The 24,013-nt window shown below is 35.5% G+C and overlaps 1 protein-coding gene across 1 annotated transcript in view; it reads left to right on the top strand.

Moving 5' to 3' along the window:
• Nucleotides 1-24,013, top strand: part of Grid2 (glutamate ionotropic receptor delta type subunit 2) — a 1,437,644-nt gene that overhangs the window by 1,354,946 nt on the left and 58,685 nt on the right. The gene's annotated exons all lie outside the window — the stretch shown is intronic.

Genomic DNA, 24,013 nt, shown 5'->3' with positions numbered 1-24,013 from the left:
CAAAGACCTTGACTTAAATTACTAAAATTATATCCTATTTTCTAATAGTTTTATTATAAATAGCTCATCACCCAAAGCTCATTTATAGCAGAATAGTGGGGACAATTATGGATACTACTTTTTAATAGTCCTTCTATTCTGATAATGCCTTTTTTAGGTACTCAATAACAAAATATTTCTAGCTCTTTTTAAAGAGCTGCAAATCGAGATTTATTGAATACCTACTATGTATTAAACACTCTTCTAAGTGCTAATTATGCCAGAATTTATTTAATTTTCACAGACACACTCTGAAATGAGTGCTATTACTGTTCCCTTATCTTATAGATAAGGGAGTTAAGGATCAGAGAGGTTAAGTAAGTTGCCTGAGGTCATACACAAATGAGTCACAATGGTGGAGCCAAGCCTGAGACTCAGAATCCAGAACTCTAAGCACATCTAAGCACTTTATTCTATTGTTTCTCAGAAGTAGTAGAAGATTGAGGAAATGACCTGTTTCTTAAAATGCTTCTAAGCATTTTATTTTTGTTCATGGAATATATATGTTATTTTTTCAAGGTTAAATTGCAAAGTAAAAACAGTATTGTACAAGCAATAATAATGGCTTATACTTTCCACTCCAAAGCGTTTTCTAACCAGAGGTTGGAAACACTTTTCATGCATCACTGAAAGATAGCTCCCTTCAACTGAATAATGTTAATGTTTATTAGCACTTAATAGCCTCGGACAGGACAGTATTTTGAAATTCAAAAGTAATTTGAGGTAAGCAGAATGTGAATATCCCAGAGAAGAGTTACCATATTTCAAAATAAATTGTTCAGTGCCTCACACAGAACAGTTCATCAGTATTGATTGCTGCTAATACTACAGGAGTTAGATGGGCCAATGGAACTTCTATTGCTCTGGTGTGAAAGGGATTCTTGAACACCTGTAGCTTCGGGCAAATCCATTAACCCTCTGTGTTCACTACTCATTACAAGGCAGCAAATATGTTTCTTTTTTTAAAAATAAAACATAGATTATTGTATTAGAATTTTTGAAGTAATACATGTTAATTATAATAACTTTGGAAAACACACCCAGAAGAACAAAATGTAAACTTCTACCCAAGATGTCAGACTCAGCACCCATTACAGCCTGTCTCTTCTCTCTTAGCTTCCCAGACATAAGAAGAAAATAATATTTATAGCCACCATCATCCTGCCTCCTTTCTTGGTAGCAAATATGTTTCTATTTTTGTTTGTACAGGTATAAAATTCTTAACTGTATGCTAAAACATAAATGTCAAAAATTATAAGCTTTAAAATCAAAATGGGGCCCCAAGTCAATTATCATTTTTTGTAGAAATTCTGGACAATCCTACATAAGAAGAGGAGTTGAACAGCTTTGTTAATTTGTTTTTCATTCATTTATTAAAGCTTTGTTAATTTTTATGTGTGTGAAGAAGAAAGCCTCGTGACTTTATTGATGACCTTGGTATTTGGATAAGAGATACAGATTTGATTCAGCAATGGCAATCTCATTCTGCCCATTGTACATGGCTTCTTTCCACACATAAATAGCAGACCCTCCCCTTTACTATAAACAGGACAGTTTGAGGGATTATATAACATGATACTTTGATAACTGAAGTCTACTGTTTTAGCTCTCAAAATAAACCACTAGTATTCATTTTAGAAGAGAAGCTCTATGTTAAAAAAAAATTTAAGGAAACATGATTCCCATTGATAGTGAAAATAAATTTCTAGCCTTTTTAAGATGTTGCCTTTAAAACCTACTACTGTAGTCCCCATTCTTATCAAGGTGACCTCTCTCCCTGGGCTTCTCTGTGAAGTTTGGATTGTCACCACATCCACACAGGGACTGCCTCTCCTCCATATTCCAACCTATCTCTGTTCTCATGTCCCAAGTATCTGTGTTTCTGAAGAATAATGATGATACTTTTACCATAATATTTGAGGCTTAATCTATTTAAATACACTAAAACAGGTACAAGATTAAGAGGCAGTTTTACTCTTTAACTGGAAGTCACCTTAATATAAGAAAAGAAATTTTTAAAATATGATCCTATGAGTCCAGGAAGATAAACTTATTAGCAAAATTTCTTATACTCTGTTCACTACAGATAGCCATGATTTCAGTTCCTTCTTGAAATGGGAAAATTTTTAATTATTTTCCCATCACAATAGTGTTTTGGTTCTTGCTTCAAATATTATGAGTAGTAAAACATGAAGCTATTTTAAGAGAAGTTCTTGATTTTGATTTTCTTTAGCTAAACTATTTACAAATGCTGTCCATTCCCCTAATCACTAAAAAGTTGAGAATTGGTATTCCTGTATTATCATTATTTATAAACAATGGGTTTTTCCCATTCTTTTTGTTAACTATGCCAAGATGTTTGTTTTTGTACTTATGAATTTTTATATTGGGAAAATCATTTATTTTATTTGGAAAAAGAGCAATCTGTCTTCCAGAAGATTACAACACATAGGACCATCCCACATCATTATAAAACTGATACAATTGTTAAAGTGAAAATGATTAATACTTGGGATGTAACTTGAGATCAGAGCAGAGTTGTAGATTAATTATTAATTGTTGAAGTAAAAATTATTCAGTGATACTTTTTACTATGTGGTAAAGAAGATTATTGCCAGAGGTACAGGACCTCAGTCATGGGATTTTGCAGTGAAGGATAGAAATTAGGCTCAACTCCAAATTCAGGATGCGCAAGTGGAAATTTATAGCCAAAAAGCAGGATAAACAACAGTGAGTAGAAAATTACTAGGAGAAAACATCAGGAGCAAGGGGAATCCTAACTAAAACAACCTAGTGGGAGTCTTGCTACAGATAGTCCAGGTGATCAGACAGACATCAGCTGGGGGATATAGAAGATAAAGAAATCAATCAGATATTAGTGGTGATCAGAAGGAGGGTGGGAACGTCTTACTAAACTTACTTAAGGGGCTTCTTTCTAAAACTGTATTTTTATAAGTGTCTACACAATGGATCCAGGGGAAGTTTTAGGAACCTGATAAGAGTTGGGTCAAGCAAGGAGTCTTTATCATAACATGTTTAGAAATATACTTCAAATTTACATGGAAAATACAAAAACAGGTGAGTAGGGATGCTAAAGACTCTTTTTTCAAAGGGTAATAACCAGTTAAGAATAGCGAATCTGTGAAGGTATCTTTCATATTAGTTTATTAGTTTTGAGAAATAGGGGAAAAAAAGACAAATTGTCTCTCCTGGTGTATGAATATAAGGAGTCTATCCAGGAAATGAATTCTCTTTCACACCCTTATCATGTAAAAAAAAAAAAGGAGAGTCAGGTATTGCTAATGCTGGTGTGTTTGCCAGGTGGTGGGTGAATTCTTTGCTTCTCTTTTCTTACTCCAACCTCAAAGCCTTGCAGATGTTCACCCCTTATTTCCTCTAACTTGTTCCTTAATCTTAAGACTCTTCCTGTGAAAATCATGTGCTCACTCTGACCAGTTTCTTCATTCCTAATCCGCTTGGCTTCCTCAGAGGGTCTCCCTGACCCCTAGCACTAGGTCAAGCTCTTATGCCGTGTGCTGCTCCAGCTCCCTGAATGTCCCCATCTTAAATGTCACCTCATGGGAGGTAAAGTGAGGTCAACAGCTGAGGATGAGGGCATAGAGAGGGTCTCAGAGGTTTGATATGAAATTGTTCTCAGAAAGTGGAAATATAGCTACTAGAAAAATAGTCATTTTTGTTTTGTTGTTTTATTTTGTTCCTCTCTCTAAAACTACCATATAAATCCCAAATGTATATAAAGGGGAAGGCCCTCAACAGTGCCTTGTACACCTGGACACTCTTCACTTCACCCTGTCCTGTACCCCTTGCCAGTGGATGGTTGCTAGAATTAACTGAAAATCTACCTTCTTGGCAATCCAAAAGATACTATTTAGATGTTATATCATCAAATCTTTATAATAACCTTAAAATATAGATTATTTTTTCCTTACTTTGCAAAAGGGAGAACTATTTTGCAGAGGTCAAGTAACTAGCCCCAAACCACAAAACTGATAATACACAGTACCTGGATTTTACCTAGATCTATTTGATTCCAAGCTTTCTATGCTCTCTGTGTCTACCTCCATATAGGAAAAACATTACAGCTGTCCCTTTTAACCCCAAAGCTCCTAAGGTAGGTACTACATATTTGCATATATGGATATCTAGCACAATGCCTAGAAAAATATAGTCACCCATAAGCATTTGTTGAATAAAAAAGTGGAAGCTTCATTTTTTAACCATCACAATACAATTATCTTATCATTCTACATGAGAAAAATGAGGCTAATAACTATCTCGTGGCCTCACAGTAAGCTAGAATAAGTGACCAAGTTTGACATATCAAGTCAGATAATTTAATTTCCATGTTCTTGCTGCCTGATACAGGATGAATTATGTTCCTCAAAATTCATACATTGAAGTCCCAACCCCGAAGCCAACCATCCTCTGGCAAGGGACACAGGACAGGGCGAAGTGAAGAGTGTCCAGGTGTAGAAGGAATCATTGAGGGCCTTCCCCTTTGTATATATTTGGGATCTATATGGTAGCTTTAGAGAGAGGAACAAAACAAAACAACAAAACAAAAATGACTATTTTCATAGTAGCTATGTTTCCACTTTCTGACTGTATGTGACTGTATTTAGAGATAGGATTTTTAAAGAGATAATTATATCAAAAGGAGGCCACTGGGCAAACCTACTCCAGTGTGACTGGCATCCTTATACAAAAGGAAATTAGGAAAGAACATGTGAAGACAGAAAGAAGGGGAAGAGGCCATCTACAAGTCAAGGAGAGAGGCTTCACTCCCCAGTACCAAAAAAGAAAAAAGAAAAGAAAGAAATTAGCCATTCTGGCACCTTGATCTTGGACTTCTAGCCACCAAAACTTTAGTAAAATAAATATCTATTGTTTAATTCATCCAATCTGTAGTTCTTTGTTTTGATGTTCTAGCAAACTAATATATCATCTTTCACACTATTATAGAAACAAAGCATTCTACTTGTTTTTCATAAGGTATCAAGTTGTTGAATTACTGAGTCAATATATTTAACTGTACTGCCTCCTGGGAAAGAATTCAGTTTATAAAGTCCTTGGCTTTTATAAACACTTAATAAATAATTTTTGGATAAATGCATTAATCATAAAAAAATTTGCACAACAAAAGTAATCTTTCAGCTGCTCTAGTTGACTTTCAATTACTCCAATCTCTCTATCTTTTCTTGAGTTTGGGAAGGCATGGAAAAAGTGGCTTTTTATCCAACCAGGAATTGACCTAGACAGCACAGAAATCAAACTTACTAATTTAGCATTCCCCATTTACCCTCCCCCAGAGTACTCAAAATACAATTATCTCACGTAAAGGCTGAGACTCAAGCATATATTTTCCCTGCTAACAAAAAGGACATTTTACCAACATGAAAAAAAACATAGTCCTTCAGCATCAGCACATTATGTCAATTAAGCATGTGTGTGTGTGTGTGTGTGTGTGTGTGTGTCTTTGGTGGTATTAGTGATTGATCTCAGGGCCTAGCACATGCTAGGCAAGCACTTTGCTACTGATCTATATCTCGCCACATCTCAATTAAGCATATTCTGATTTGTTTTTCTCTTTAACCTACGGATGCTTTAAATGACTGAAAATGTGAAGTTAGAAACAGAACACATGGGTTTCTTTTAAAATATCCAAATTCAGAATTTCTGATTCTGCATAAAGAGAGTTTTCCTTTAAAATTCTAATTCAGCATTGCATTTGCCACTGGAAAGCATAGCAAACTCAGGAACCAAACAACCATCCAGTATCCCATCACCCAAGATAACGGATAATACTTTATTTTGTAATGTGTATGAATGTGTATGTTATGTACATAACTAGATTTCCATATGTAATTTCATATCTTTCTTTCCCCTTAATGCTATAAAATGTGCAGATTTTATATATAAATTCTTTGCAAACCTTATAAAGTCTATATAACAGTTTGTACAGTAACTATACCAACCTTCATATAGGCATTCCTCCTTTTTTGTTCTTATAAAAATCAATGATCTCCCTACATGACTCTGCCTGTGTGGCACAATTTTATGGGTATGAGTATGCATGCGTATAATATGCTTTCTTAAAATTAATGGCTCCAGTTATGAAAACCAAACTGTTGATACCATAATTTCTAAGAAGGCTGAGGATGAAAGAAGTTCTGAGAAAAAGCACGACCAATCTCTAGTTGTATGCACCACTACATTATTTAAGGAGCATGCATTATTTTTTGAAATTTAAAGGTTTTTAAAATGAAATAACAACAATGAGCATATTTGTGTGTAAAACTTTTCCTGAAACTCAAATTATTCTCTTGGCAGAAGTTCCCAGAAATGTATCACTAAATCAGAGGGACTGAACATTTTGAAGACATTTGATAAAAACTGGCAAATTGCTTTCGTAATGAACTGTCATGAGTATGTTCTTGAGGAAAACAGTAAACAACTGAATCAGAAAGAAATATTCTCATCACAAATTTAAATGAGCTTGGTTCATTAAAGTCCAACTCCACATACATGCCTTTAACTCTTTTTAGTCTCTTCTCACCAGGAAAGCTAACCTCATCATTCCAATGTACACACTAGGTATGTACAATATGTCTTCCATTTTAATATCATCTTAAAATTATAACAATGAATGTTAACAAATTATTTATGAAAGAAATATGTATTCAATTTTTGGCTTTTAACAAACACTTGAAAAAAATTTCCACTTATAAAAGAGTTGAACAATAATTCTTAATATCAGATTATTCTTTTGACTTCAAATGTGAAATACAAATGGATGTCATCTTTGATTTGTTATAAAATAAGATTTCATGATTGATTTAATTGCTTATTTTAAGATTCCTGAAACAAAACTCAATGATGATCTTTAGATGTTGGCAATTGACAGATTGATTAGGCCAAATTTTAATTCAGAGCATGAATAATGTTTGCTTTCCTGTTTTTCTCAATAGATAATTATCAGATTATTCAAAGCATTTTATGGAGGTGATATTTTTGTTTCAATGTGGTCAATAGGTCTAGGTACAGAAGTTAAAAAAAAAGATAGTTAAACAGATTATTATATTTTAAGCATTAAAGTAAGGAGTGTAGAATAGTAAAACATGCCGAGGGTTAACTACAGATAGACCTAAGTTTAAATCCCAGCTTTGCTGCTTATTAGCCTTGTGACCTAGAATAATTCTCTAACTTTGTTTCATTTTAGTGCTTTTCATCTATAAAATACAAGAGGAAAATAACTGTAATGACTTTTAGCATTATAATTTAATAGATGATTAATAATTGGCAGTTATTACTATTATGTCCAAGTCAAAAAGATGTGTGCTATCTATTTCATATTTTTTAAATATAAAATGAACTGCAATCTGCATTCCCTAAACTGGACACCTATGATTACACACTAGAGACAATTTTATTATATTTGTATTATATATGCAATTTCACTTACATATAAAGATATAGATGTATGTGTATATGGATATATAGAGACTTTCTTATTTTAAATTCTATGATATACCATATAATTTTATGTATTGCTATCAAATACAAATATTGCACACTTAAATAAAAACATTTTTATTAATATATGTATTAGGCAGTTTTGCATTACTATAATGAAATACCTGAGGTAGGTTAACTTTTCTCTGAAAAATAAAATATGTTTAATTAGCTCACAATTTTGGAGCATGAAAGTTCAAGATCAGGCAGCTCCACCGATTCAGCCTCTGGTGAGGGCCTTTCAGCATCATGGCAAGACAGAATGAGAGATCAGGTAGCAAAACTGGAAGCCACATAGTGATTCAGGGGTCAGACTTATTCTTAAAACAATTTTCTCTTGCAAGGACTTAGCAGTTCCACAAGAGCTACAAGAATCCTTTCTGAGGGCAGCTCTCCCGGTAAACTACAACCTCCCCACTGGGACAAAGCATTTTACAGGTCTCACCACCTCTCAACACCACCATCATAGAAGATCAAACTCCCAACACATAAACCCCAGAGGGATACACTCAAATCGCATCCAAGCCTTAGCAATGCATAAGCAGTGTATGTGTGTAATGATTGCAATGTCCTGACCACATTCATTCATTCAACATTCATTGAACACTTAACATATGCCTGCTAGTATTCTTACTATGCATGGGGAAGACTACCTTCATAGAGCATACATGCAAAATAGAGCAATAAAAAGACAAGTATGTAAAGTGTACAATATGTTAAAAGGTGATACGTGCTAAGGAACAAAATGGACAAGAAAGTTGATAAAAAAAATTGTGTTGCAAATTTAGAAAAGGAATCAGGGAAGAAGACCTTACCAAGATCCATTTTAGTCATGATCTGAACAAAGTGAGGGAGCCAACTCCATGAGTACCTAAGATAAGAGCTTTCCAGAGAAAGAAAATAGTCAAGTGCAAAAGTGCTGAGGTAGGGATGTGCCTAGAAAAGCCCTACAAACTCTCTCATGGGGGTACTACAGAATCAGATGAGTTTAGCAAAATGAAACACCTAGAATTCATATTCTGCATAGAAAGGGCTGGATAAACTTTAATTACTACTATTCAATAGTTTTTTAACATGAATCATTGAACTTAATAGTCATCAAAAATATTTTTATATTTGTTTCAAAGTTTCCAGTTTGCCTTCAGATATTTCCAGTTATGTTTACTTAACCTTATGCCACTTTAAGCCATTTATTTAAATAGTCTAGTTTCAATCATATATATTATATTCTTATAAGACAGGTTCCATCTCTCTTCCAACATTTAAAGGTCTTGTTTGTTCCTATCTCCAGTTCAGCAGCTACTTACACATAATACATGTTCCTAAAGTTTTCTTCATTGACTGAAGGAATGAACATATTGGTATAAATTAACTGTTTACAGTTTTTGCAGATTGACCCCATCCACTAAACCATATTTAGCTGTGTTTTCTCATCCAGATTATAATTTGGAATTAGTTAATTCATTAAATTTTATGATTGTCTGCAAGTATAATTATTTGTGCAATATGAATATGGTGAAAGATGCTGTTCATATGAGGAGAACTGTTATAAGTCAAACAGCTTGTTAGTGATTGCCAGTTGAATTAAGATCTGCTATGTTATGCTACATTTCAACAAATCAATCCATCTGGCTCTGAGTGTGACTATTTGTTTTATCCATTTACTAAAGGTTGATTTTGCATTAACAAGAAATTGTAGAAGTATGGACTTGAGTATGTGTAATATTTTGAAGGAGTTTTTTTTTTTAATTAGCTTCCAGAAGCAAAGGGAAATTCATAAGGTCAAGATAAGTGTTGCATTTCGAAACCATGTAATTTGCAGTATTATTTGGATGAAGTAAATGGAACATTTGTTCAGCATTCTTTGACATCTGCTTCACCCTACCAGACCCACTTAAGATAATATTGGAATCCAAAAAGACAGAGATAGATCTGTTTGACTCAGATGAAAATTGGTTGAGGAATTATGACCTGAAAACTAGACACCCCCTAAGGGTGGTTCTTCTGTAAAATTACCAAGCTGTTTTGCTGTCTATTTAAAGTGCTTAACATCAGAAGTCTTCATTTTATAGAACAGAAACCTAGGAAAGCAGTCTAAATAATGTTAAGAGGAAAATGTGCATTTTTTATATTACTGTTCTGAGCATAGTTAAGAGTGGTAGCATATAATTTTTTCTATACTTAAAAAAATGCAGTGGTAGATTATTATTAATAGCACATTACTATGAAATAAACTGAAAGATTTAATTTTTGACCATTAGTCAAGGGCTACAGTAATTGCATTATGTGGGAACACAACGAAAGAACGACAGCCCCAATAATTTGTGACCATAAAAACCTGAATGAAAGAAAAAATACAAAGCCTACATGCTATACAGCATGACTTCTTACTAAATAAGTGCACTGAGCAGAAAATGATTATAAATTAGTTTGCATAGGAGATAATCAGTCCCAGAAGATCCAAGAAATATGATTGGAAAATAAAGAAGAAAGAACTATAAATCGGGCCTAGAAATCGTAGCAAGGTCCTAAAAGAGATAAGAGAAGCACTGAAAGGATTTTAGTCAAAAGATAGAAAGTTTGGACATGAAAAGGGAAGAGTAAGACTGAACTTTGAATGTCATAAAGGAAGGAACCATCATGGCGTCCGAATTGTGCTTGGCACTACTATACACTTCTCATCCTCATACACGGCCTCTACTCCAGCTAGATCGCAACCCTCCTCAGGCTAAATAAAAGCTCACTTCCTATGTATGTCATCCCTTCCTTTGGAACACTGTCAGCTACCAGTTTCTGGATCTTCCAATCCACACAAGATACAGTTTTAATCCTTCACAATCATCCACTGACTTCAGTTCATTGATTTATCATCCTTACTTTTAACAACTTTTGAAAACCATGATTTTAAATGCAAGTGTCTAGTCACACCTCCCAATCCTCCTCACCTTCCAGACATTCCTCCCCATCCTAAAGCTAATGGTTGTATTACAAATCAAAGCTTTTATTTCTTCTCATCCATTTTCTTAACTTGGTATCGATGTTGATGACCCATGAAGCTGCCCTCAGAGTTACTTCACCTCTTTATAACTGGTGACCTTCCTTTTCATTTCACCTCAGGTATTCACTCATGCATGAGAGTATTGTGAATTCATAATTACTGGGAAATACTCACCTTCAAAATCTCACACTCCAAGAATCTGTACCAAGGAAATGTTCAAAATGGTGACTGACTGAGTGCTATGGAAGGACAAACAGAGGTTGGGAAACTAGAGGTTGCATTTTCATAGCTCTTAACCCCAACTTTGTGTATTTTTTTTAATTCATCCAGAATTTACCTACCACTTACTTAGTGTGTAACTGGATTATATTGACACACCCCCAAGTACTTTAAATCACACAAGAAGAGTGATTTATATTGAGAAGAATAGAACCAAAGGCCAGAATGCCTATGTCTATTTGTCAGTGCACATTTTCTTCCATACAAGTCCTACAATTTCTGCAAGTTTGCTTTTATGAGTTTCAGAGGAATCCAAAAGAAAGAAATGAGCAAAGATGACTACCTTGAAGGAAGGAGGATAGCTTGGTACACACTCATCATGTGCCTTTTCAGTGGTCAGGACAAAGACTGGGTTGGATTATGCTGAAAATCACCAACTATTGTCATTCTTTGGCTCTGTGTTCTCTATGTCCTTCAACAGAAGTTACTAGAGACAGAGATCAACTGATTGGGAGACAGCCAGAGAACACAAGGCCAGGTTCAGGAGAGCACAGTTTGCCTTTATTAATCATGTGGCTTTGGCAAGTCATTTACCCTTTCTGAGCCCATTCAACTTCTCCACTGTGAGGAATACCATTGTCCTCTTATTGGTTATGTGGCCATTTAATGAGATAGATAGGTATTTGAAAATACTCTGTAATTTGGAAAGCTCTATAATTATGGATATAAGCATATCTGTTTTAACACACTGCATGCTAAAAAACACACTGAGATGTTTTGGTAAAACAACACTATAATTTCACAAAGAGCACTACACACTGCTAAAAGAGGCTCTTGTTTAAATCAACAGCCTAACCATCCTCTGTTAAGGCTTATTATATTATATTCCCAAAGGTAATACATTCTGGACTTTTTCCTCAACTCATGAGTGCAAACCACTGGAGATCTGCTCCCTGACCACATGACCTGCTCTTCTACACTGCCTGTTCTTCACTGCAGCAGGATGATCCCTGCCATGTCCCAAATTTGAATCTCTTCATTTCTCCCCTTAATGCAGTTTCCATTCCACTCTCCAGCTACCATTTTGTTCCTGCGTTTCCTGCTTCCACATCCTCGCCTCACATTCAGTTCTTTCCACCCTCAATAATCAATTTCACCACTGGTAACACTGCAAAAACAGGAATGCCTTCCTGATTGTCCCACTCAACACTCTCTTTTTAGTACTCAGACTCCTTGGCATTGCTTCAAGATTTGATACTTCTTAAAATTTTCTTCTCCCTTAGCACTTACAACAGTGAATAAAACTCAGCTGAGACTCAAATCTTTCAAGTCGTCTTGAAGCATTAGTGAAACATTTCAAATAATTGACAAATTCCAGGTTTGCTTTTCATGTCAAGTTTGAAATTAGAATGCAATTTCTCCCATGGACATCTTGTCACAGTCCTCAACATTTTCCAAGGCCTGTCCCTATGTCAGTTTTATCCACAGAGCTTCTCCTATCCCTACTGATCACTCCCTACTCTGTAATGTCTTTTTTGTTTATTACATTTATCTTACCCAGAACTAATATTTTAATTGTGTGTAAATCTGCCTCCCTGGGCTTATACAGAAATCATAAAAACCCAGTACTTTCCACACTGTAGATATTCAATAATAGATTTTTTGAAGAAAGAACTTAATGTCAGAGTGCATTAACCTTCTCTACATCTGCTGTTTAGGAAAACAAAATCTACCAGAGTTCTCATAAAGAAATGAAGTATGAATCTTAAGACGGTTCAGTGGTTCTACAAACATTAAGCAACTCAACTTTGGGTATTGAACAACACTGGACTTATGGAGTTTGTTTACTTTAATGTGACCATTTTAATAAAAATGAACATAAGTATTTCTACCATTTTTATTATTTTATGACTAAATTAAATAATTACTTCCAAAACCAGTAGAAAACATTTTTCTAAAAAAAATATGTAGGCAAGTTTGCTGGCTGTTAAAATCCTGCACACATCTGGCTGAAGTATGAACATGGATTGGCTTGTCATTCTGATACTCATGAATAAGAGACAGTTTGCAGACTGTATATCAGGTTTAAGAACTGAGGTGGTAATCTGGTGCCAAGAGGCAGAAATAGCAAATGACTGTCACATTCAGTTGAGACTTCAGGAATTATTCCCTTGGGTTCATTTTTGTACTTTCATGGTGCCAGAAATCAATTATTATCATCCTTATTTTACTATACTGTCAAGAGCAAGATAATGCAGCAGATGCTGCAGAATATTAGTCAATTTTTTACTTTAAAAAAAAAACATGGGCTGAAGAGTGTTGGGAGATGCTGGTCAAAGAATATAAAAGTTCAAAACTTCAGTTATATTCGAGGAATAAACTCAAGAGATCTACCTATTATATAGTATGTAACAATAGTTAATAATAACTTATTTGTTGTAATGTCTACTAATTTATTACAGATATTTTGTTCTCTTTCCCTTGTAATAACAATGTATTCTCAAAATGTGCTAAACAATAGATTTTCCAGTGTTCTCATCTCATTATTATGAGATAATACATGTTAATTTGAATTATACATTCCACAACATATAAATATTTCAAAATATGATATACATGATAAATAAATATAATTTTTGTCCATTTAAAAGAAAATGTACACCATTCTTTTGTTTTTTTTATTTTTAAAATTACTGAATTCTAGGCAGATCTATGCTTTCCATTAAAAGTTTACATAATATTTCTGATAACTGCACTTTCAAAAATCTTAATAATGACTCTCTTGTACTGTTAAAAAAATGCTGATAAAAGCAATTCATCAACTTTTGCCCATACTTCCATAAACTACTATATGGATCCCATCTTCTCTCCTTCAAAACAATTATAAGAATCATTGTGAATTCCAAATACATGTTTCTTGTATTCTACTAAATTGGCTATTTTTACTAACAATTCATCAATACACTAAATAGTACATGTAATTAATAGACTTCACTGACACAATGACATTGCACAGACCAGCCCAACAGCTTGTCTCTACAGGGTTTTGTAAACCATTCTTATCCACAGTGTCTGAGAAAAACAGAAGAGATTCTGATATATGTCACATTCTTCTCATAAGTACATGAAAATAAATACATAAATTTATTTTCTATTTCTATTCATGGATTCTATTTCTATTCATGAAAGTGAAATGTACCAACTGAAGTGATAACTTGAACTGACATTCCAATAAAGACAAAAGTATTTGACTTTTATATTCTGAAATAGACCTTTCAATAGAGGACAGTCATGCTTAAAGATTAATTAGTAATAGGCCAGCATTGTAAAATTTTATAATATTAAATTATAATAAATTTTGTTTTATTAAGAATAAGTTAAGCTTCAAAATTTTTCACTTTGAAATTTTCTGAATTAATCTGTATTGGTCTATTTAACTTCAAATGTATTTATCACTAGGTTAGTTAAGGACCATACTTAATACCTGTCCAGTAGAATCCTGTTTAACAGAACTGATATGGCATGATTAGTTAAAAGTAAATGAATTGGTATTAGGCAGACCTGGATTTCAGCTCTAGTTGTGCCACCTTATTAACCATGGATCCCTGGGAAAATCTGTCAATATCCCTGAGGCTTAATTTCCTCACTTACAAATTGGTGACCATGACAATTCCTGTTTTCAGTGGTGGTTGTAAAAATTACATGAGAAAGTTGGTAAAACGCTCAGTAGAATGTTTTACCTGGAAACATTAGCTTGAACTCATATGGTTTCATCAACATCTGTTACCATTTTGTCATTTATTTTCATTGAAACATCAATGAAGACATTCTACTGTTGAAAGAAATTTCTGAGAAAAAACTTGAAAAATATGTTAAGAGAATTTTTTTATTTAATGTAGATTTAGGTGAAGGAAAAAGCAGTTAAAGCATGTGGAATGAGTTCAAGGATTTGGGTGAAATCAAAACAATTCCACAGCAAAGATGCAATTATACAAAATTATTTACATGCATGTAACCATAAAAAATGGTTAGTTAGGGTATATACTATTTTTAAGTGGGGAGAAACATAGGCTTTTTACTTAAAGCCTAAAAGTGTAAGAAGATACAGGTACTGAGTGTTCATGTAAGAAATAGGCTGGACACTGTCTCCGCAGAATAGTTCCATAAACTATTACAATCTGGATTTTGCAAATAAAATTTTGAAGGTCAAAATGACCAAGTAGTTTGCTCAAAAGTCAGGGCTGGGGATGTAGCTCACTGGTAGAGCACCTGCCTAACTTGAACAAGGTCCTGGTTTTGTTCCCCAGCACTGCCAAAAGTCACATAGCTCATCTGTTGAAAGAGCTGAAATAAAACTCAGGTTTTTCTACACCAAAGCCCTTCATAGGGCTGTGGTTCATTGTGTGAAGCAAGGATTCTAAAGATGGAAAACTGGGTGTTTTTCTAGGAGGAAAAAAAAAAGCTAAGGAACTGAAACAGGCTTTTGTGTTTTATTCAATTTTTTTTCTTAAAAGTGTTTATAATTTATATGAAGTTCAAGATATTACACGATGTTCAAATTTTTCTATTTTGATGTTATAAACCTTATGAATTGGAACTCCAAAATTATTTATATCAGCTAGATATGCATTCTAAAGTGTGATGTATGTGTTCTAAACCTAGACTTCTAACCAACTGAAATTCAGTGACTTTCTAGATATGCTCTTATTCAACTAGATTGAATGTGTCATGCAGAAATTTATAACACAGTGGAGGTGAGAGAGATTTCAGCATCAAGACTAAAAAATCAACAGGACCAAGTGTGCTATTTAATTTTCCAAAGATATTTGGAATCTGTGGTCTTACAATTCCCTAGGCTCTTGCTTTACATTTGATAACTTTCAATTCTCTTTCTAAGTATAGTGACATTATGAATGGCTCTAATATACGGCAGGTTTTTCCTGGACTTTCCTAGATAGGCAAATAGATTTCTACATATAAACTATATATACAGTTTCATTGCAATATATAAATAAAACCAATCCTAACCCTGTGTGAACTTAATATTTTTTCAGGAATAATCTCTTGAACAACTTCAGTCTCTCAGTGAAGAATTCGGTCTGAAACATTTCAATTAACTCAATTAACTGTCACTTTTTCAGTCCCCTCAGAGAATCTCAGAGTAAGAAAGATGGCTATTGTAATTTGTGAATGACGCAGCTAGAGCAGCAAGGAGTAGCTCATTCCACACTTCATCACTCATTCTCCAGGGTATGTTAACAGTGTCTTTCCAAGGGTTTGATTATAGTTTAAAATTGAGCTGAATCTAGAAAGAAAATATTTTTGAAGCAGCTCCTGTCTTCTTTTCTCACCCCAAGCTCCATGCCCCTAAGGAAACTTTATCTAACAGTTCAGCACATGATCTAAGGAAATGAAAGTCTTACTGCTTAAGCAAATGAGCCATTAAGGCTGTTTGGTATTCCTGTGGGCTCTCGGTGTTCCCACCGATAGTGCAGAGAGACCTGCTGCTAGAGAAGGGGGTAAGAAGGGTAGTGTGGAAGAAGATTGCCTGGGTGTGCCAAAATGAATCTCTTTTATCTTTGAATGACTCCGTATGTGCTTGTAAAGCTCCCAATTTTTTCTCTTGGTTTGTTTTCTGTTTTTTTTTTTTTTTTAATTTCTTCTCTTAATGCCAAGATGAATTGATCCTGGATTGCTGCTCCAAACACTGACACCACTGAATATGAAGGTGTCATTGTAAAATGAACCATGGCAAATTCTTAATAAGTGACCTTCACAGAGTTATGGTTTTTGACATTTGGATATAGACTTATCTCAAGTGAAGGAAGCTTTGTTCAGTCCATGTATGCTAAAAGGAATAAAAAATAAAAAAGTAATTTGATTAACATTAAATATATTTTATCCTTTCCTATAATGAGTAATCATATCACAATGACTTGCCTTCTTCCATCTACCAGGAAAATTAGAAAATAAATGATGTGAGATCAAGAACTCTAAAGGAGTAGAAATAGTCTTAGAGCTGAAGCTACTTGGAAGAGATTTATAATCTGACTTCCATGTAAGCTTCAAAATCAGATATGTAGAGGGAAAAACAGTTTAGTAAGCCCTATGGAAAACATGCTATAAAAACAATAACTAAAATGCACCAAGCTGATCATTTCACACTGATTCTTTTTATAAAAACCAATATATCCTAGAGAATCCACTTGGTGGGTAAAAATGAGTGAATGCTTAGAAAACAACCTTATATTGTTGGCTCAGTTTAAAAATCAGAATATAGGAATTAAGTCTATGATGATGATTATTATTCATATTATCCTCAACACAGAACAAAATATATTCTTGTTAAATTCAAGATTATTGGCTTTTTCTCTCTGTAAGAATCAATTTAAAACTGGGTGTTTCTTTAAAAATGTTTAAAGATTCTGAAATTTTAAGATATCATGTTCTACAAAAACAACCTGCATATTTAGAAGATGTATGAAATAGTCTGACATTAAGTTTTGTATTATATTTCTAGCTGTGAGCAACTTCTAAAAGGAATTCATTAACTAACTTTATTAATGTATTCCCAAAGAATATTTTATACTACATTGGTTGGTTGATGCTTGGACTTTTGTTATTAAACTGATTCTTATTTCTCCAAATGAAAACTATTAATGCCAACATTTCAAAGAGTTTTACCTCTAGATATATCTTTCTTTCTATCCCTGAGCCTGTTTTATATAACTAACTTTTTTTGTGAATACATTCTATATGCCAAGGATGTACTTGCATCCTTCTAGAAAACAAATAATTATTTTGCACAGTAATTACCCATTTGTATATTTACTACTTGTTTTCTCTAAAATTGGATGAATTTGAATATCTAGACCTTATTCACCTAAACTTCCCTGATCCGATCCACTAGCAAATCCTATTTATGGTACTTCATATATAGTTGTCAGATCCATCCAAAAAAGCAGAAAGACCAGTATGTACTCAGGTACACAGCAGTCTGCTTAAGAGATCAGACATTACAAATAAAAATCTCTGAATATAGCATTACCTGATCCTACTCTCCCTTTCTTTCCCAAAAACAAAATATCTAGCCTGAGTTTTGTGCTTTTAGTTCCCATACATGCTTATAAACTTGTACTACTTTTTAAACTTGCACAAATAATATATTGATATTTGCAAATCAGATATCAAACTGTGTTCATAGGTCTGCAATTTGTATTTTCCTCTCAACATTGTGCTTTTTAAATTTATCCATGTTGATGTAGATGTAGCTCTAGTCCATTCACTTTAACTACTATATGGTATTCTGTTGTAAGATTGCACGAAAATGTGCTTATTCTTTTATTGATTAATGCATTATTGCTTTCAACATTTTACTATTACCATAATGCTTAAATGAAAATTATTGTACATATCCCTTTTGACATTTGTACAAGAGTTTATCTAAGACAGTATACCTGCATTGGAATCACTGAGCTTATGGTAAGCACATCTTCAATGTGATTGGCAAATAGCTTTCCAAAGTATTTATATTGATAGATATTATATAGATATCTCAGTAATTCATAGAAGCTTCCAAAGCTCATTAATTTGTTCATTCAATAAATATTTATTGCATACTCATGTGAAAGACATTTCTGGAAATGGTTATACAGTATAACAGTAAACCTTTCTGCCTAAGTAGAGTTTACATGCCAATGTAGATAAACAGAAAATAAAGAAATGGACAAATAAATATATAATATCTCACATGGAAGAAGATAAAAATAATACAGGGCTGGGGTTATGGCTCAGCAGTAGAGTGCTCGCCTCGTATGTGCGAGACCCTGGGTTTGATCCTCAGCACCACATAAAAATAAATAAGTGAAATAAAAGTATTGCATCCAACTACAACTAAAAAATAAATTGACCTTTAAAAAAAAATAATGCAAGTAAGAGTAATAGCTCTGGGATGGGAGATGCAATTTTAAATACAGAGGACAAGGAAATATTATAAGCTAATATTTGAGCAAAGAAGTGAAGAGGGTGAGGGAAAAAGCCATGTATTCTCGCCAATACTTGATATTATACATTTTAATTTGTCTCAATGAATGGAGGAGAAACTGTCAAACCCAGGACCTCCTACAGACTCTAGACAAGTGTTCTACCACTGAGTTTCTTTATGCATTTTTTTTTACTTAGTTTCCTATTATTGAATAAAGGAGTCTTTTTTGTACTTCAGCTACTTTGTTGTATTTATGTGTTTCAAGTATCATCCACTACTTGTGGCTTTTCACATTGACAATGTCAATCGCAATGGCTCTTCCTTAGTTATTCCTACCTATACCCCTGGCAATGGTCAACTATAAAATCTTCTTTAAAGCACTTCTTGCTCCAACAAACCCTCACCTCCATTCTTAGTTAATAAAGGCTTAAAAACTACTTTCCCAAGATTTGTTGAAGAAGACAAAATAATAGAGTTGATTAACCCCTTTTTGAATCCTTTGCCCCACCATCAAGTATAGAAACAATCAAACCCATAGACAACCCCTCTTCTGCTTTCCTTCTATTACTCTAATAAATCCTGTTACTTTATTCTCGCCGTTCTGTCTATGGATCTCATTCTTCAAATTGGTGAGATGAAGAATCCTTCTAACATCCATGCTCTGTATTACATGTACATGCACAGAAGTTCCAGTTTGGTTGTTATTTCTTCTAATGAATTTATTTATCTTTTCATTTATAGTTTGTACTTATGTATTAAGAAAGCCTTTTCTATCCTAAATACTTTTTTCTAAATATTCTTATTTTTGTTTATTTTTCACCCTTGACCTTTAACTTACTTGTAATCTGTTTTCAAGTATGATAGGAAGTAGGTAGAGGAACCAATTTTGTTTCTTTTTCCATGTGAGTAACAAATTACCCTATATTCATGGTGACTTTTTAAAGTTAAAAATCTCCACTTAAATGTCAATGGCAGAAAGAATTTCTTGACTATTCCTATTGAGTTATATCTGACTTTTATACATGCTTGAATATTCATTTTTCCTCTTCTTAAAACTTAAAATTATCTTAAATAATTGATTATTCATATAATTATTTGATTAATTTATGCTTTTAGCCCTCCACCACTCCTAAACTATAAACTTTATAAGAACATAAACCTCTTGTTTAAGACCATAAAACTCAGTTCCAACATGGTACCTAGTGCATGGTGCCTGTAAGTGTTCAATTGACACATTTTTTTCAACAAATGTTTTCATTTCAATTATATTTGAGATAGAATTCCATTGATTTCTGAGACTTCAAGTTTTAATAAGGCTGAAAATAACTACAAATTTTCCAGTATTTATATGATTCCGAGTACACTCTCCAAATAGGACTTGAACTCTTGTTTAAGCATTTGATTTTTTCCTTAAAAGTTGCTACCTACAAAACTGGGCCTCTTCCCACAAGTGGAAACTGGTTAAGAGATATAATGGGTTTCCAGTGTATAAGTCAGTAAGGTAAATTCTATGACCTTGTTGATATGTCCTTGTGCCAGTTTATGTACATTTACACAGAACTGTACATGATCCATTTTCATGAATGTAAGATTTCATTTCACCTCTTGGATTCTTGAAATGAGCCAAACTTAGGAAAAGTTGGGAATTTTTTTCCAGTTAGATAAGAATTGTTTAATGATTCACAGGGTATTACTTCTTCAGAGTTGGAATAGTGTACAATAATCTTTTCCTTTTCAAAAAGAATACAGGTTCATTTGAGGGTTCATTCAGTTACTCACCTCTAGCTTAGAGTACATTAATGTTTCCAGAATTCTGTCAAGTTTTGGGTATTCTTAAACCTCTCCTTTTTTAATATTGATATTTTTAGTTATATATGGACATAATACCTTTATTTTATTTATTTATTTTTATGTGGTGCTGAGGATCCAACCCAGGGCCTCACACGTGCTAAGCAAGCGCTCTACCACTGTGCCACAACCCCAGCCCTCATAAACCTCTCTTTGAAAGTTTCTTTTCTTTGTTCATTTCCTGCCTTAAAAAAAATTAAAAACATGGGGAGTTGAAGTGCCCTTCATAACTTCAACAAACTGAGATTTTAAATGTGTAATTAATTAAATTATTTGCTTATCCAAAAAATATTTAGTAAGTGTCTTATATTTGCAAGTAATCATTCTAAGTAAATGTGATATGCTTAGCACGAATGAGGTCTTGGCTTCCGCAGCACCACAAAAAAATTTTTTTAAATAAGCAGAGGGGCTACAAGTGGTGAAGATAGAGGAGCAAATCCTTGCATAAAATCAGTAGTGAAGACTCAAAGGTCCTTCTAGACATAATTATACTGAAAAAAAGAAACAAACACATCTTCAGTATCAGATACTGTCATATAAAAAAGTGAATTCTTTTGTTGTTGATACACATCATCTAGTTCATTCATTTTGTAATATAACTCTTTTAATGTTTCCCATTATTCAAAGTCAATAGTCAAATGATTTTTTCTGATATGCAGAAGCTAATCCAAAATATAGGGGTAGGAATTTAAAAAATTAACTGAGAGGAAGGAAGAAAAGGGATAGAGAATTTCGTCAAAATAGAGGAAAGATCAGTAGAGTAGATGAAGGAGTCGAGGAGGGAGGAGGGGGGAGGACAGGAGAAAGGAAGAACAGTGGAATGAAGTGAATTTTCACATGCACATACAGGAATACAGCATGATGAAGCCCAGCATCAAATATATCTATAGATACTAGTTTTTAAAAAAACTATGAATATAATTGCAAAAAAGATCAATGGAGTAGAGGAAAGGAACAGTAGAGGAAAGGAAAGGAAGAGTGGAGAGGCAGGGAGGGAAGGGCTGGGAACTGAATTAGAGCAGATTGTATTTCATGCTTTTGTGATTATGTCAAAATTTATCCTAATGTTATATATAAACTAAAAAGAATTTTTTGAAGGGAGACATTTTTGAAATAACAGAATAATTATATAATGTCTGATAGTAAGAAAAATAAAGCAGAGTAATAGAATAAAGGGTGACAGGATACTATTTTTGATAAGTGTATTAAGGAAGGCATTGGAGAAAGATGAGCCTGAGAATAAGACCCTTACTAAAGGCTCAAAAGCAAATCTGGTAAATGTCCCAATTCAGTGGAATCAGTTTTCCACCCAGAGCCCTTGCTTACCTACTCATTGTTCTTTCTCCACCCTCTTTGTGTAATTCCATTTTCTCTGTATACATGTTTTGTTAGGTTAATAGCACATCTTCAAACTGTTGGAATTTGTATGCTTCTTCTCATATTTTGCCATCTTGCCCATCTTCTTACTTCTTAAATATGTGCTCATTTATATACTATACTTGATTCTGAATTCCTGGAGCTACTTAAGTATGCATGTGTTTAGGTATATGAGAGTGCCTACAGAAAACATGTAGGCAAAGCAAGTAGAATTTGGTACACACACACACACACACACACACATACATAAGGGATACATGATGCAAAAAAGATGAGGGAAACCACTACATTGAGCATTGCCAGATATTTATAAAATAATTATTTATTAAAAATGAATTATCGAAATGGTGAACATGGCGGCGAGAGGGGAGGCAGCGCTTTCAGTACCTCCTCAACAAAGGGGTCAGAGAGACGCATGGATACGCTTAGATTCGACCTGCTGAGAAACTCCTAGCAAAATTCCACTAAAGAGAGACCGGCCGGGAATTGGAAGGATTTTTGGAGGTGACAGTCTGCGCTAGACGAGTGAATCTCCGCCACGCAGCGCAGAGGTCCAGACCCGCCAGCCGCTGCCCGCGCGACTCGGCGACTGTCGGCTGCCTGCACGCGGCCCGCGTCAGGGCGGATAGCCTCCGAGGCGCAGCGCAGCGCAGCAGGAGCGGTGCAGGGACTCTAGGAAGAGGTCTCTCGCCAAGCCTTCATGAAATAGCAAACCGGGAGCTGAAACCAACCAGAGACAGACCAGTCCCACCCCTCCCTTCGGACACTCTGGCAAGGAGCCTGGGGCCTGCCATAGCAGAGTGGTGACATCACCAGAGTTCCGCTGACAGAATTCCTTCCCAGCAGAATCCACATTAGCAGGTGTGTGACTCCCACCCCCTCCAGATACAAGCAGCCAGGAAACCACCGGGGGCCTGTCTGTAGGGAAGCAGAGGGGACTCCAGATCCCCACCTCCCCTTAACACCAGCGGCGACACCCAAGATCTTAGCCGCCAGTTTCTGGGGGCGTGCCCACCAAAGGGGTCCTGAAAAATTTAACTGTTGGTTCCCAGATCACCCCACCACAGCACTGGGGCTTAATTGAATGACAGAGAGGGTGTTCATCATTCGGGATATAGGACACGCGGTGGGGCTGCAAGTGTAATCAGATCCTTGGGGAACCGCCTCTGGTGAACAGGACCTGGCTGGCTGGCTGGCAGGAGGAACAGGGGGAGGGGCCGGATAAGTGAAAGGGCTCTGGACTAACAGGATTGAGAGACTCCCAGGAGCCACCTTACAGGGATTTCTGTCAGCACATAGAGGGCAGAAGCTCAGCTCAGAGGGCACAGCTCCGCCAATTGGAAGAGAAGAAAATGGGATTCAGCCATAGAACAGGGGATGCCAGCATGGCAGAGATCTGATGTCATCGGAGAGCGGCCGAGGAGAAAACTTCATCGGTGCCAGCGGCGACGGAAACAGTTGGTCCCCTGGTAGGGAGGGTGAGTCACAGATACCCGAGTCTCTCTCGCTTTGTCGTCGAGCCAGAGGCGAGGAGAGGGGCCGCCGCCCACGCCCGCAAGGTAGGAAGACCTGCGACCAACCTGCAGATCAGGCCCAGCGGTCTGCAGGCGTGGTAAGAGGGGCAGGGCAGAGCCACCGCCCGCGCTGGCAAGGTAAGCAGACCTGCGACAGACCTGTGGATCAGGCCCAGCGGCCTGCCAGCGTGGTACACACTTCACCCCAACTGGAGTAGGGGCAGAGCAGAGCCTTAGCCCGCGCCCAGATCAGGCCCAGCGGCTCGCCTGTGTGGTGGTCAAGTGACCCCAATTGGAGTGGGGGCGGAGCGGAACTGACACCCTTGCCCACAAGGTGGGCAGACCTGCGACCAACCTGCAGATCAGGCCTAGCGGTCCCCGGGCGTGGTAGGAGGGGCAGGGCAGAGCCTTCGCCCCCACCTGCAAGGTAGGCAGACCTGCGACAGAACAGCGGATCAGGCCCAGGGGTCCGCGGGCGTGGTAGACACCTCACACCAATTG

The sequence above is a fragment of the Marmota monax genome, unplaced genomic scaffold (genome assembly GCF_021218885.2).
Source record: "Marmota monax isolate L192 unplaced genomic scaffold, Marmota_monax_Labrador192_F-V1.1 WCK01_AAM20220418_F8-fsc00002, whole genome shotgun sequence".
Lineage (NCBI taxonomy): Eukaryota > Metazoa > Chordata > Mammalia > Rodentia > Sciuridae > Marmota > Marmota monax.
This window is presented reverse-complemented; position numbering and strand designations above follow the sequence as displayed.